General features: G+C 31.1%; 1 long non-coding RNA gene across 2 annotated transcripts; it reads right to left on the reverse strand.

Moving 5' to 3' along the window:
• Positions 1-1,418: 1,418 nt before the first annotated feature.
• Positions 1,419-11,145, reverse strand: LOC131854291 (uncharacterized). Of its 2 annotated transcripts, none has more exons than XR_009358043.1 (3): positions 11,057-11,145; positions 8,284-8,437; positions 1,419-1,667 (listed from the first exon to the last, which is right to left on the reverse strand). It is a non-coding gene; the product is annotated as an uncharacterized LOC131854291 (long non-coding RNA). The 2 variants fall into 2 exon arrangements; XR_009358042.1 differs by lacking the exon at positions 1,419-1,667 and adding an exon at positions 5,638-5,769.
• Between the last annotated feature and the right edge of the window lie 5,313 nt (positions 11,146-16,458).

Genomic DNA, 16,458 nt, shown 5'->3' on the forward strand with positions numbered 1-16,458 from the left:
CAGTTTTACAATACAATTACTTTTACAAGACAATTTAAAAATTAAACTTATATATTTCGTATCCGTAAACTTTATTTTGTATACGAATAATTAAGAAAATAAATCTAAAAGACCGAAGATCATAAAAAGACCGAATAAGAACATAGTTAACTTCAAGAAGTCTAGTAAGAAATGACCAAAACTGTGAAATCATCAGGTACTTTTCACCAATACCATGTTATGTATTTATGCACTTATATTTTTATTTTAAGAATGGGTCACAATTCTACTCTATTCTAATTTCTCAATAACATAATATATACTACCTTGTATATTAATTGCTCAACTTGCACCAAAAAAAAATACGAACATAGAAAAAATACAATCCGATTGAAAACATGCTCCTCTTGAAGTTGCAAATACCAAACCCTATAAAATCCTATGAAAAAGAGCGCATTAGCTTTGTATATGAAGAGAAATCCCGTGTACCTACTGATATTTGTTAAAATTACGATACGATTATTGTTTTGGGGGAAGCGAGGCGAAATCCGAATATATTAGGGCGAATGCAGCTGCCAACCCGTTGTTAGTTCGTAACTCGCTTGAAACTTTGTGCGGAAATCATAGGATTAAAGCGCTTTGTAATTTTTGCGAAATGAGTATTACTAGCCCGCCCCGGGGTCGCTTAGATGTAATTATTACAAGATTGTTTAAGAAAATTACCTATTTATAACATTATAAACGCGAAAGTTTGTGAATATGGTTGGATGTTTGTTACTCTTTCATGCAAAAACTACTGAACTGATTTTGATGAAACTTTACAGTCATATAACTTATACTATAAATGTCATGCAGGTGAAACCGCGGGAACAGCTAGTTTATAATATTGCAGATGTAGGAGCTCACTTAATTCTCAAAATTTCATAATTACTTGTATCTGTAGAGAATAAATAGCAATTCTTTTCTTGCTTAGATACACAGAAACTTCAAAACAACCATCAAAATAGCGGCTGTTACCAAGCAAAATATGAAATGGGAGAATTACAAATTAATAACAATTTAATTAGAGCTTAAAGGGACGTTTCCACGTATTGTTGTCTTGAACACTCCGTCGACACACAAAAGGATAGTTCACTAATGAATGAAATCTCATTTTCAGTAAATTAATACTTTATTCGACGACGAAACTGAGCTGTGGTACAGTATTAGCGATTTTAACATTGTAAAAAGGGAGGTAAGGTAAAGTGCACTAAAGTCCAAAAATAGTCGTAAAAAATCTTAAATTTGTTATACAACTGTAAAATAAAAAATAATATGACTTCAAAATAAGATTATATGAATAATTTTTTTTTCTTCTTGTTATTAGTCACCCGAAATAGCAACACGCGATATCAAGGGTTTGACACCGTTGATACCATGCGTTGCTATTTCGGGTTTCAATTTACTATGCAACCGTAAAAAATGTTAATATCGAATTAATAGAAATTTAGTTTTAGTTGGTAATCTCCGATTATGGAGATACACAAAATTTACCCTATTATAATATTACTTTAGATAATAAATATTTATTTAAGATACGATCTTTATTTTGACGTACTTAAAATCGCTGTAAGAGAGCCCCATCCCAACATTTATAATTATTGAGTGAAACCATGCTGTTTCCAAACACCGATCTAAGGTGTTTTAAACTGAAACCAAAAGCCCATTGTTCATATTTTTCACAACATTTCAGTGGAATTTACAGCACAGTTAATGGATTCAGCGGATTATAAAGGATTTTGTAAGAATTTTGTTCAGGAAGATTATGCTTAAGCTTTTTAGGGTCTCTTTCAGCTTAATAAAAACCAACTGCAGGTATTTTTATGGCACTGACGGATCGACTGTTACTAATGGTAACCAACGCTGGTAAATGGTAAACAACAGATGTATAGAATAGAAAAGATTATGGATACGACTGGACTTATACAAACTTGAAATAAGCCGGGACACTTGGAGTTAGCATGGGTAAGAAAAATTAATTCATTGAAATATTGTTGTTCGAATCTTAGTAATAGATAACAATTTATTTATGTATATTCTACTATCTAACCCTGCAAACGTTGTTTTGCCATATATATTCAAATTGCTATTAAACAATAGGGCCGATAGATGGGTGTTTATTTTGGGGTCGTATATATTTTTTAATGTCATATTATAAATAAATAAATAAATTGTTAAAAAAAATAAAAATCGCTATTTAAAAGAGGAGTTGGTGATGAAAAGGTGAAAATTTAGAGTTGTATATATTTTTAATGCCACATTATAAATAAATAAAATATGTCCAATAAATGACAAAATGTGTTAAAAGTGAACAGCCCTTATTACTTAGGGGTATGGAAAATAGATAGTAGCCAATTCTCAGACCTACTTAATATATATACAAAAATTTCATAAAAATCAGTCAAGCCGTGTCGGAGGAATATTATATATATAAGATTTAAGCTAGCTGCAACTTTTGTGAAATTTTCATATACAGAATACATTATACATATGAATACATATGAATTTGTATTATTTAATTAATTCCACTACCAGAAATATCATTGATACAGAAGATGCAAGTACAGTGGTTAGATATCCACACTAAATGTTTGTGGTCTCACACATGCGGTCGCGGAATATATACATGTAAATAAAATTAGAGTGTCTGTTTGTAATATTCAAATAACCATTTGTTATGCATATGAATATAAATACGGTACAACACCAAAATATTTTTTTTTACCATTTTTGTCTGTCTGTCTGTCTGTTTATTCCGGCTAATCTCTGAAATGGTTGGACCGATTTTGACGGGACTTTTTTGGCAGGTAGTTGATGTAATAAGGAGTGACTTAGGCTACTTTTATTTTAGGAAAATAAAATAAATTTCCACGCGGACGAAGTCGTGAGTACAGGTAGTTAAACAATATAATTATTAAGTAAGTAATTAGCACATCCGCAAAATAACACTAAATGATAAAATAAACGAGAAAAAAATACAGCATCCTGATAAAAAAAAAATGTATATAATTATTTTTAAGTATAATTAATTGTTTTTGTGAAAATCATGAAGTATCAAATTGAATTCAAGCTCATTTTCATTCGAAGTGGGACCGCGATTTATGAGTCCAACTCTGCAACTGCATCACAAGTAGCAAGTAACTCTAACCCAGCTACTTGTACTCGTAACTCCAAACCGCTATTTAAATTGAATTTAGTACTATATTCACCTTAAGATTCGATTTATCTTTATTAAATTTTGTTTACGTTGAGAGTTTGCTAACAACTTTATCATATTAATACAATGTTCAAATTTATAATTTCTTAATTGAGAAAACATTTATTCCTTGTGCGATTATTTTTATAGTCCCATATGTAGCTTCCTGTTTATTTATATTCAATAACTAGCTGTTCCCGCGTGGAATTGAACTTTATTTTACTAAAATAAAATATTTTTTCTAAAATAAAAGTAGCCTAAGTTACTCCTTATTACATCAGTTACGAACCAAAAATAGATCCGTCAAAATCGGTTCAGCCATTTCAAATATTAACCGGAACAAACAGACCGACAGACAGACAGACAAAAATTATAATAAAATGTTATTTTGGTATATGTACCGTATATATATTCATATGCATGTAGTAAAAAACACTTATTTCAATATTACAAACAGACACTCCAATTGTATTTATATGTATAGATATCCAATGACTTCTTACATACTACTTCCTGAGATATATAATTTATTCGAAATCGGTATATGTACGAGACATAAAAACTCTTTTGTATTTATTTTGAATTTCGACTGCGCTACGCATTCATTTGTTTTATGAATAAAAATATTATAAAAGAGATGTGAAAGGACCATAACGGCGTTTTTATTTATCTCCATAATTTAACTACGATTTTTCGATTATATTTTCTTATATATTTTGTTCTTTGACAATAACTGTAATTTTAGTTGACTGTTATCTAAAAGTAAATTTCCTACTTTAATGTTTGCCGATTGAAGTTCAATATTGAGGGTTTGAATTTTATTTTATTAATTTTGATTTTTTATAATCTATTCGTACCGATATGACATATTTTTTCGAACTTAACATTATACAGTGGTTTGTTATCTGTGATTATACTAACCGATTTCAATCTTCGAGTTATGTACTTTTAAATAAATTAGGAAACTACTATAATTGTCCACCAGAACAGGTTACTATATGAGATAAAGACTAATGATTTATTTTTTTATTATTATATAATAAAAAAAATGTTTCACAATAATGTATTATATAATTTTGAGTGATAAAATAACGTTAATATTATACCGCAGGTGTGTATTGTACATATCTGTTGAATTCTGTCCAACTTTTGACATGTTCCACGAGTTTGTCAATGGTCTTTAACAAATTTGATGCGGGTCCGTTTCTATATTGCAATCACGTTGGGACAGATGGGAGATACACTATTTTATTCTGTGGCTTACAGAGAAAAAAGAAAATATGTATTGCAGAAATAGAAAATTCGGTCAACTCAGTAAAACTTTCAAATATCTCAAGTATGCATCAGGGAAAGTATTATTCTAGCCATAATATATTGTCTTTAGCAATTGTCTCTCTCATAGACAGTCATAGAAGTCATTTTTTGTGACAGTCCGAGACTTCTTTTTCTTTTCTTCTGTGGTGTTACTACTCTTACTATTAGGGGAATTCATTCCAGTCTGTGATAGAACAGTGACTTATATCAGTGCCAAAACATTGACATTCCTCATTTTTCCTTGTATTTTAAAGTTACATTTCTTCTTACCTCGTTACCGCAAGGAGATATCACAACATCGTTCGAAAACTCGAAAACAGTTATAATTCCCAATTAATCACTACAGATAGACGAAGGTGTACTCGAACGTATTAATTATGCTGCCGACTTCGCATAGTAGCTGTCTGGGACCCATTAATTATACGTGACATTAATATCGCACGATTTTACTGAGGTAACTTGATGAATTAAGTAATAATGGAAGCAGCCCTACTTATTTTTGTATAAATCATTATGAATAACTGTTACAGGTAATTAAGTACAATTTGTATTTCATTTACATTTTTTGACATATTGATTTCATTTATTGTTAATTTTAGTTTTAATTATTTAGGCTAATTAGTATTCTTTTATTTGATTTTAATTGTAATTTATATAAAGCAGAATACTGTAAAATGTTTATAATAACGTTTTTAAAGTAACAACAACATTAACAAATTAACAAGAACATGGATAAATAAATAATTAAAAAAGTACAATTGAGTTTTTTAAATGTATGTCTATGAAATAGAATAAGTATCTGCGCTAATGAGGCATCGCTTAAGGGTGAAATGGTGAAATGAAAGATAGATCAGTTAGGCGATCGTAGTTAATTCACAAGGAAATAACCACAAAGGATGAAACCAGGTATGACTCCTATAAATGTTGACCTAATGTAACCTGCGTTACTGGCCATGTATGGTTACGACTAGCCCACAATACTAAAACTCTATTAGTATCTTTTCCCAATTTAATAAATACAATTACTTACGCGTACTATGACGTTTAGGTCGAAGTTCATAATTTCTCAGTTCACTCAGGTGAACCAAAGGTCATTGAAAATGCCCGGACATGTAAAAATATTGTCACTTCAATATTATAATAGAAGTCAATCATTTCGTTTACCAATTCAATAAATACAATTCGTATGTTTTTCGACGTGATTCATAATTTCTCAGATCGCCCAAGTGGACCACGGACTACTAAAAATGTCCAGATATGTAAAAATATTATCAGTCCTATATTACACTAGATACGTATATATACCTATAAATATAATTCAAATATTCAATATAAACATAAGGATTCAAATATACCGTCATCTCTCGGACTAATTTGTGGTGTTATTAATGGTTCCATTTATCGAAGAATCGAGAAAGAACAAACTTGTTTTTCTATGTTAACAAGAGTACAGAATAATAACATACATACAAGGTATTAATAATATACTATACAATAAATTAAATTCTTCACAAAACAACAACTAAAATGCTTTATACCTATAAAAATCATACACGAAAATAAATGTAATACCGTAAAATAAAACTGTACCTAATAGAAATATTGTAAATAGAATAAAGGAACAAATTAAGTTACGAATATGACCTCTGTCATATGATACGCGATTAATTTAATTTGCAATTGTGTGGGCCCGGGCACTAATAAGTATATTCAATTGCCGGCTCAGTTTGTTACTGCCGCCGACAGACAATGTAATTGGAATGCAGCGGAGGGCAAGCTTGGACACTCAACTGTGGAATGTTTAATCTGCTCCTATTTTGTAATCTTCGCTCGAGTAACTTAAAAGCAAGGAAAGTCTAAAACAAAATCTTCAGTGGAAATTCGTTTTTTTGGATATTTATTGAGGCTGGAAATAAATGAAAACGCCCGCTTCGGTATTAAGTAAATGTAGATAGCTGTCTACGTGTAATTAATTTTAAATTGCCTGCCTGTTTTCGTCATTTGTATTGTAGGTTAGTTCAAAAAATGTAATAATTTATGTATAAAATTCTAAAAATTGTCTTCGTCATAATTTACTTTTTCACGTTCTATTTTTAAATTTTAAATTCGTACTTGGTACATAATTCATACCTTTTTTTAATTTAAATATTATTTTTTTAAATAATGATGATAATTTTCAAATTTTGTCTATTAAGTTTAGTAGTACTTGTAGTAGTAGTTTTGATTTAACGTAACACCTCTTTTCCAAGGTTTCAGATTACTTTATACATGATTATAGTATAGTATTGTGTTGTATTTGTATAAATTTGAAGCATAATTATACAATATAGAATTGGTTACTGTTATAAAACTTCAATATTTCGGAAGTTACGAACATTTTCGTAATTACGACCAACTTGGGTCGAAGTTCGATTCGTCTCAAAGATTAATCGTCGAAATCGGCCCCATTGTTCCAGTTGTTGTCGACGCTTTGGGACCCCTTTATGAATTTCACCAAGCATTGTTTTGGTGCGGATTTAAAAAAGTTTTAAAAAAAGTTCTTACACAACCGGCGCGCTACTGTTCCACGTTTGAAACCAAAATACGACTCATTATGCACCCTAGCGCTATATTTATAAGGTTGGTCATGTGGAAGTAAATTATTTTTTTCGCGGCAAAGAAAACCTTGCCACCCATATAACGAGGTCACGATGTTTTTTGCTTTTTTGTCGGTCATTTAAAACTTTCATTAGTGAATTCGAGCGCGCTAAAATATTTTCACTTTATTTTTCTTAAACTTATTTAATTAAATTGCTCTTGTAGCCGGTTGCAGCGGCTGCGTTGCTGTAACCAACAGCATTTACACAGAATTACAGTTAATTAAAATATTTCTTAGTTAAGTTCTTTAAACATGCAGAAAATAGCACTTTTAATAAATTTGCGAACTGTAGTTTTTTCATAGCAGTGACTGTAACTAGAGTACCGCGAAGTTGATGATAGACTTTGAAAGTCAAAGCTGTATATAATTTTATATTTTTTTTATTACTTTCGAATTTATTTTGACTATTTACTATATAACAAAATATATTATAATAAAAGTAGTTATTATTGTTCATTCAGATGAATACAACACAATTTGATGCTTAGCTCATTTTTGGTTAATCTTTTTTTTTATATCGGTAAGTGAATTAGTTTCAATTCTGAACAATTCTAATGAAATATATAAAAATACGGGAAATGCCTTAGATCAAACATTAAATATATTATTTACATATAGAAAATACCTAATTAATTTTTTACTTAATACATACATAATAAAGTAATTAAAAAGTTATTTTCTTTATTACAAAAGAGCAAGTCAGTTATTTTGTTATTTTATTGTAATATATGGATGTCATATGGATTAGTGACTAGAATATCTATATCAAGTTGCTTACACGTGGAATGACTGCAATTTGTCATTAATTGTAGGGATTTATCTTATTAATATTATAAAGGCGAAAGTTTGGGAGTACGGATGGATGTTTGTTAATCTTTCACAAAAAACTACTGAACGGATTTTGATGAAGTTTTACAATATAAAAAAACAAGTTAATATAGCTTATACATCTGAATAATATAAATTTCACACAGTTGAATATATCACTAGTACCGGAACGACTATCAGTCTCATTGATATTTTCGTTTACATTAGCCAAATGAAGTGAACTTGTGCAGAATCACAAATAAATTTCCATAGGTTGGATCCTAAAGGTTTTTGCCAACATATAAGTTACCCAATTTGTTACGTTGAGGACCGGTATCCTTTCAGCCTCAGCCTATACCCTCGTCGGAGCGGATTGAGCCTACGGGAGATGCCTTGGATCAAACTATAAATATGTTCTACCATGGAGCTACGATGTTTATTTTATTATACAGGAACACGTCTATCTGAAAAATAAGAAAAGTGTATTTTATTATTATTTATTTATTGTTTTGTATATATGACGGCCATGTTGTTTTAGCACTTTACCTCCGAAGGCGGAGCGGATTCTAGCGGATTAGCACTCCGCCTTACTTGCGATAGTCGCGGATTCGATTCCTCGCGCTGTACAAACATATATATTCATGACTATGATTGTTTGTATCATTGTGGGTATTTTCTATGTATAATATATACTTACGAAAAAAAAACCATGTTAGTATCAGTTATCCAGTACCCATAACACAAGCTTGTCTTAGTTCTACATAGATGGCGCTGTGTGAATTGCCTGAGATGATTATTATTATTATCATCTTTACTATTATTGTTTACTCTTCTATGTATTGTTTTATATTATGTATATTATTTAAATGTAGAGTGTATTAAATGTAATGGATTAAGAAATCTTATTGGATTATCAATATGCCTTCATTGTGAAATAAATGTATAATCCATCACATTTAAAATTATCATTCTCGTTGCTAAGTAAATTATATATACTGCTAAATATCCACTGCATATCTCTATCAGGAACTACCTCCAATCCAATATTAGTAGCTCGATGACGTACATCAAAGTCGGGTACGCACAGAATCCCAACTTATCCCACTTACAATCCCAGCTATACTTACAAACTATACGCAACATATATATTAATATTTACAACACAATACAGACGTCTTTTCTATACTTTAACACGTTGAAGACCGCATTGAATTTTATATCTCACTTAATTATATTATTATATTTTTAAATAGGTTTTTAGTGTACAATAATTTGAGGTAGACATTATTTAACCCCTAAATATATTTCAATTAAAGTGCCTACGGATGATATTGCTACTTAATAAGTAATAATACTTGAGGCTTCATTATGTACCTTTATACGAATTAATAAATTCAATATTTATTAATTCGTAAAGAGAGAAAGAAAGAAGAATAAAGTAATTCTGGCAGTTGCAAGTCAGTAGTAAATAATCATACTCATAAACACAATTGTTTGCGAGGAATCGAACCCGCGACGTTCGGAACTAAAGCGGTATGCTAAACCACTAGACCACCGAGGCCGTTAACTTAATTAATATACATCACAAGGGGTGGGGATTGTTAGTAATATATGTTTACGAATGTTGTTAATATTGGTGTAAATAGTCCCCACACCAATATTAACAACATTCGTAAACATATATATATACAAATAAATAATATTTAAGTGTCCGATTCTAATTTCAATTTAACAGCTTTAATAACAAGCTATTTATATTACTATTTATTTACAATCATTTATAACAAAACAGTACATAACACCATCTAAAGGGAAATGTCACATTAGATTTTCATTTATGATATTAAAATACATCTTTAGACTGTCTTTAATCTTATTGATTATCACATTACTACCAAAATCATTTAATTTACAATAAACAACAGATATAAATATATTTACATAGTATAAAATAAAGTCGCTTCTGCTATCTGTTCGCTTAGATCTTTTAAATTACGCAACGGATTTTAATGCAGTTTTCAGCAATAGATAGTCTGATTCAAGAGGAAGGTTTATGTGTATTATACTATAGAACAAGTCTAAAACTTCAAAGATTTATAATGCATCCGTGCCAAGCCAACATGGGTCGCTATTTTACAATAAATATATAAAACAAATTATTCGTTAATTTATTGTTCCAAGTGGCTGTGTCAAACATGTATCTTACAATGTTTCTGTTTGAATTAATTAGTGTCAAGCAAACCCTTTGCATATCGTCTCGGATGGACCATCCAAGACAGATGTGGGATAAAATTAATCAAGCAGGAAGGCCGGCATTAGCGGAGTTCGGATAGGTTTGACCTTAAGAGGTTGGAGCCGTGAAGTGAGCGACTGAGAAGAGATTACAGCGGAAACGCGTTCGACAGCTATTAAAAATGCGCTGTAACTGCTTCTATCTTTACATAGTATAAAATGAAGTGGCTTCCGTTTTCTGTTCGCTTAGACCTTTCAAACTACTCAAAGGATTCTAATACTGTTTTTAACAATAGGTACAATGATTTAAAGGAATGTTAATATATATAACATATACACATTATACAGAAAAGCCAAAAAAATCAAGGATTGTAATGTGATGTCGAAACAAACATATTTTTGTGCACTTATATCGCAGACGCTGGCTAAACCTTACGAGAGATATATAATTAATGTACTACGGAATTGTATATCTTAAGTCCGCGATGGTATATATTTATCTCATAAGAATAACCCACAGTAATCATTTTTTATCTTTTATACACTACCCCATATTAGTATCTACATTGGCGAAACCGGGGCGGTTATATATATATATATATTGAACCCTAAATTTTGGCTAAGAATCGCTCATAATGGTTTAAATGAACTTCATTAAGTAGTAAAACAAGGATTTTTTTTTATTAAGCGAGTTTGGGCTATTCCTGGGTGCTTCAGTTCTAGAGCACTGCGATCTCCTCGCTCGATTATACTCGCTCTTTTTTCACTGTCTAGACCTGTCAAGGACTATAATTGATGGAAACTTATACAACTTCGGTTTTTATCTCCTCAGGATAGAGTGTATACTTTACCGTGGAGATATTTTGTTATGCATGGCTACAACCACATAGAATTGTACAGAGGCGTTTTCTCTTCCATTTGGCAAAGAGTTAGTTAGTTCCATTTCCCAAAGAAAAGACACGGTATTACATTATGCATTTTTTAATTCCTGTTTTTGCTTATCATTAATCATACTGTTTTCTATGTTACATTCCAAAGATTAAATGTTGTTTCTGTTAGTTATAGAGAGAAACGAATCTAATCTATTCTTAGCATCCCATGGCTTCATAGATTTTTCGTGCAGGTCCCGGGCCGGGTCCACGATATCGTTGATAGGGGAACTCCGAATAGTTCCCGGGACTTGCGATCCGGGTGTAAGTTTAAGGGTCATCTATGCCGACGTACATCAACACTGACCTTCACCGTTCGTGTTTCTCTAATTTCCCATACAAACTGGTAGGAACCTGCTACTGCAGATTTAATATAAAAACTAAAATACACTAATAATAATTATAATTTAAACATCAAATTTAAATGAGGTTGTCGCTACGCTGATTTAGTGGCCGTACTCCGTAGGGCTGTCTTACAACAGTTAATGTGTCCGGTCCCTCCTTAACACGAGTTGAACATTTAGTTGGACATGTTTATGTTCTGTGTATTGAAGCGCTTCCCTAATTGGGCCGCATCAAATAATATTGCGTTCCTCAAGATCCGTCTAGTTTATCCATTTGACAATGTATGTGTCAGTTTTATTTAGATTTTAGAATCTTCGTCTTGTATACGCAAAAATGAAATCAATATATTACTATCGATATTTAATATTATGAACGCAAAAAACTGCATGTGTGTTTGTCTATTTGTTTGTTATTCTTTCAAGACGAAATCATTGAATAGATTTGAATAACATTTACCATGAAATGTATATTGTATTACGAGGACTGGTAGATTATATTTTATCTGAAAAGTCATCATAAAGTCGCAACAGTTAGTAATATATAAACATAGATAAATAATAGATCAGATAGACAGAGTTAAATCTATCACAACTTTAATTTAGCTAAGACCAAGCGCAAACCCATTATTAATAAAAAAAATATTAATAAAATTAAAGCGAATGTTATCGTAGACTAGCTGTTACCCGTGACTTCGTCCGAATTAAATTAAAATAAATATTCTTTCCAAAATAAAAGTAGTCTAAGCTACTTCTTATAGCTAACTGCGAGAGTCCCGTCAAAATCGGTAGACCCGTTTCAATGATTACAAAGAACAAACAAATATACCGTTACTGAAACAAATAATTCCACGTGACCCTCATTCGCATATTCGTAAAAATAAGCATGTAAACATATTATTCTAGAGACGCCGCCATTTTGAAGAGTTTATTAGGATCTTACATATCCCCATAAACGAAATATAATATCGTGTAATGTCCTTTATATTAACATGGTGACCTACTGCCACGAAAGGCCACGAAATGTACCAATAACAAGCTGAAAACTTGCAATTCATGACACTGAACCACCTTCTCAAGGAAACGTAGTTTAAACATAAAAGATATATTTTAAAATTTCAATGATATCACGTGATCAATCCAGTACGATAAGTGCAATATGTATATACAGTTTTCCACATTATTTCTTAATAAAAATAGTTCAGTTTTACGTGTTGCTTTTGGCTTAGTAAATAACATGTATGATTAATTCTCTAGGTACTGTACTGTATAACATAGCTTATATATCAGAATAACACATAGGCTATAAATTTCATGCGAGCGAATCTGCGGGCACAACTGGTATTATATACAGAGAAAACATCCAGGCCAATATACGGATGAAAAATGGTATGTTAAACTACTGCTATTTATATGTACAAAAGAAAATTAAGAAAAAAAAATACATGGAACAAAATCTGTTTACAATATTATCATAGTAGAAGTACCAAATTTTTATGATATTATTATTTCTGTTTGACCTCGTTTATCAACAACAAGAGCAATAAAAAAAGAAAAATTCCAGAAAACCTCATTGGTGTTTCAAATAAAAAATAAATAAAAACCATGCTTGCTTCCATTTCGTCAAAATCCAATAAAAAAGTTCAGGCATTGCCATTTTATGGCAGCGTGCAACGGACGGTATGAATACCTAATGATCACAGTCAATGCACAAAGAATATCTCTTGTGCAGTCTATTTGCATGCACTTAGTAAGCACTTAAAATATCTTAAGGAACAGTCGAGCAGGCAGCTACTCGGCTAATTTATTGACTCGCTGCATTATAAGTGAGCCACATTGTGAGGTTACTTGTAAAGTATCCGCTGAATACAATATACATATAGGTGTGGTACAATGTAAACGCAATTAGTTGAGATTGGAGAGTAGTGTTTTAAATATACCGTCATTACTGATATCCCCGGATGGAATTATTATCAGGTGCATTGTCAATGGTCTATGTAATTATTGTAAAGGCAACACTTCCATATTTCGCTGGTATAGTTAAATCCAACGTGATAGTCAACAAAAAGATAGACAACGTAGTCTACGGTCGTTTTTACAACTGCAAGATCTGCGTCCCCTTCGCTGCACCAATTACCTCTTCAAACTACTACACACCGCTTTACTTCCGATGGTCGCAGGTTCGATTGCTTGCACAGTGCAAATATTTTGCTGTATATACTTTGTATATTATGTATGTACAAAAACTAACATTTAAGTATTTCTATCAGTTGTTTAGTTCTCATAATCTCTGCTTAGATTGGAATTAGTTGACGGCGCGAAATTATCTGCTGTGGGTTATTATTATTATTATTACTACTACTTCATAACAGCATAATAAAAACAAACAGTGACCAACTTTATATATTGCGTTATCGTTCGAATTAATATTAGTTCCGACAAGTTTCTTTTAGCAATTTTCAAACAAACACCATAGTACGTATAAAAGTAAAAAATAGGTGAAGCCAAAGAAATATTTCGCGCCCTCGCCTCATCTCCCCGAGGTGTCGTTTCTTTGACAAATTTTCGTCGAAAACCCAGGATTATTTCACGGACGGCGCGGCGCAGGCGATCCATCAATCAAATGAATTTGGTATGTCTTCGATAAACGTAGTTTCTTACCTACGTGCCCCATATCCGTATAGACGAGTAGTGGTACTATCTAAATGACAGACTGTCATAATTTTATTGCCTCGCAAAATTGTATAATTTTCATTATTTTGATGAAAGACATGAGAGACTTTCTACAAACTCAGCTCTATTTCGCCTATTTTTCTACTAAAACTTACTATGTTTCTATTTGAATGGTGAAAAAGTGTAGTAGATTTATACAGTACGAAAGCGTAGTTTAGTAACACATAAGACCACTATGGGCGTTGCATGACAACTATCCCTAAAATGCTACTTAACACTTTGTATATTAATAATTTTTATGAAAATAATTTCTTATATATATATAGATTTCAAATAATAAATATGTTATATTTGAAATCTTGTATTTAAAAGTCCAATAAAGAATATATATAATATAATGACTTTTGAATAGTCAAATATAGTAGACAATTTCCGCTTTCCATCGGGTGAAAAGGGTCGTCAGCTTCTTCACCTCTCCAGTTATATAAAAAAGAGAAGAAGGAATGAAGATAATGTATATTTTCCAGTAAAAATACTTATGATTATAGCTTACTAGCTGTGCCCGCGATAGCACCTGCGTGAATATGATAGCCTACTAGACCCGCGGCTTCGCTTGCATGTTTTTTTTTAATAAATGTATCCTATGTTCATTCTAATACCTCAACATCTGTACAAAATTTCATGATGATTGGTATAGTATTTTTTGCGTAACATACATCCCTACTTTCACATTTATAATATTACTAAGGATATGTTATTCTGATGTATGAGCTATATTACTATAAAATTTCATCAAAATCCGTTCAGTAGTGAAAGAGTAACAAACTTCCATCCATACTCACAAATTTTCGCGTAACACGTCATGTCGTGTGATTCAGAAGTATGTTTAATATATAACAAGAAGTTAAAATTCTATTCACTTACTACTGGTTTCCATTATCTCTCATGTCAAGTCAAGCTTCTATGGATTACTGCTACCAGCACTTGACTGTAACTAGCTTGAAATCTTCTTTTGAGATAAGTCCGCCTTAGTTCACAATTGTCTTTATTTATAATTGTATTATTTTAGAATGCAATTAAGAATATTGCTATTTATAAAATTAGATTTTAAAAAAATTTCTTACAAATGGCCATTGATGCCAGAATAAACATATTTATTATTATTTTAAAAATCGATATATACCGTTTATAACAAAATTGCATACAAAATCATGGCCTATGCATTTTTATTATTTTTAATTGCTCATCCTGATTTCGAGTAAATAAAATAGAAACATCAAACTGACATAATCTTATATTATTATATGATTTTTTTAAATTTAAATTCCAATTTTTTCCCTTGTCTTAACTATTTTCATACGTATGTTTTCGAACAAATCTTGTCTTTGGAAGGATAAAAAAAAATTATCCAAGTATGTGGCTATTTTGACGTGATACGCTTAAGTTCGACAATCTTTATTATACAACTGTATATAAATCTAAATATTTCAATATTATTAATGTTTATTTAAAAACCAACGCTATGAATCAAAGAATATGGCTTTCAATACTATCTCAATTCCCCTGATAGCCTGCATAAAGGACGCTAAGATAAAACAAGTTAGAGACCCCATTCCGGATATTGAAAACCTATCCTTGATCTACGACCGAGGAAAACAAAAGTTCAACGGAAATTATCACAGAATCTAACAAGCCAATGATCACGCTCCACTTCGTAAAAAATAATATGTTGTGAAGGAAATCACAATCTAATATGTATATATCTTTAAGAAACGTTACTTTATGAAGTATACAGAAAAATAACCAAGTGCCAATAGACTACTGAACTTATCTTCAAGTTTTCACGTATATTTTAAGTTATCAGACGTTTGTTACTAGTCTATATCCATATTAATATTATAAAAGTATGTTTATCGGTCCATTTTCACATCTAACAGACTGATGATACCGAAAAGATATATTATATCATTTACTATATTTTATTTTGACACAGGTAGTCGAAGTCCCTTGTAACAGTTAGTACATAATAATATGACTACGAATATTAATGAATTTGAAATTTTACACGAAGATAGTTTATAATAAGAGGACGGCAATGGATTATGTATATCCTCTAAATAAAGCAGACGAAGTCGCTGTTAATATAACTGGCAATGTTTAAATGTTTGTCGCCCGACCATGCCATAAAACGCAATGTATCCATTATATAACTAAATTTCTGGTGAAAATTTCACCAAATATTTGAGGCCACTGCTATTCCGTTCTTATGAAATATGCTACTCCAAAATTTCAAGTCAGCCAAGAGCATTC

This window comes from Achroia grisella, unplaced genomic scaffold (assembly GCF_030625045.1).
Source record: "Achroia grisella isolate CSIRO2021 unplaced genomic scaffold, CSIRO_AGI_Agris_v1 utg976, whole genome shotgun sequence".
Taxonomy (NCBI): Eukaryota; Metazoa; Arthropoda; class Insecta; order Lepidoptera; family Pyralidae; genus Achroia; species Achroia grisella.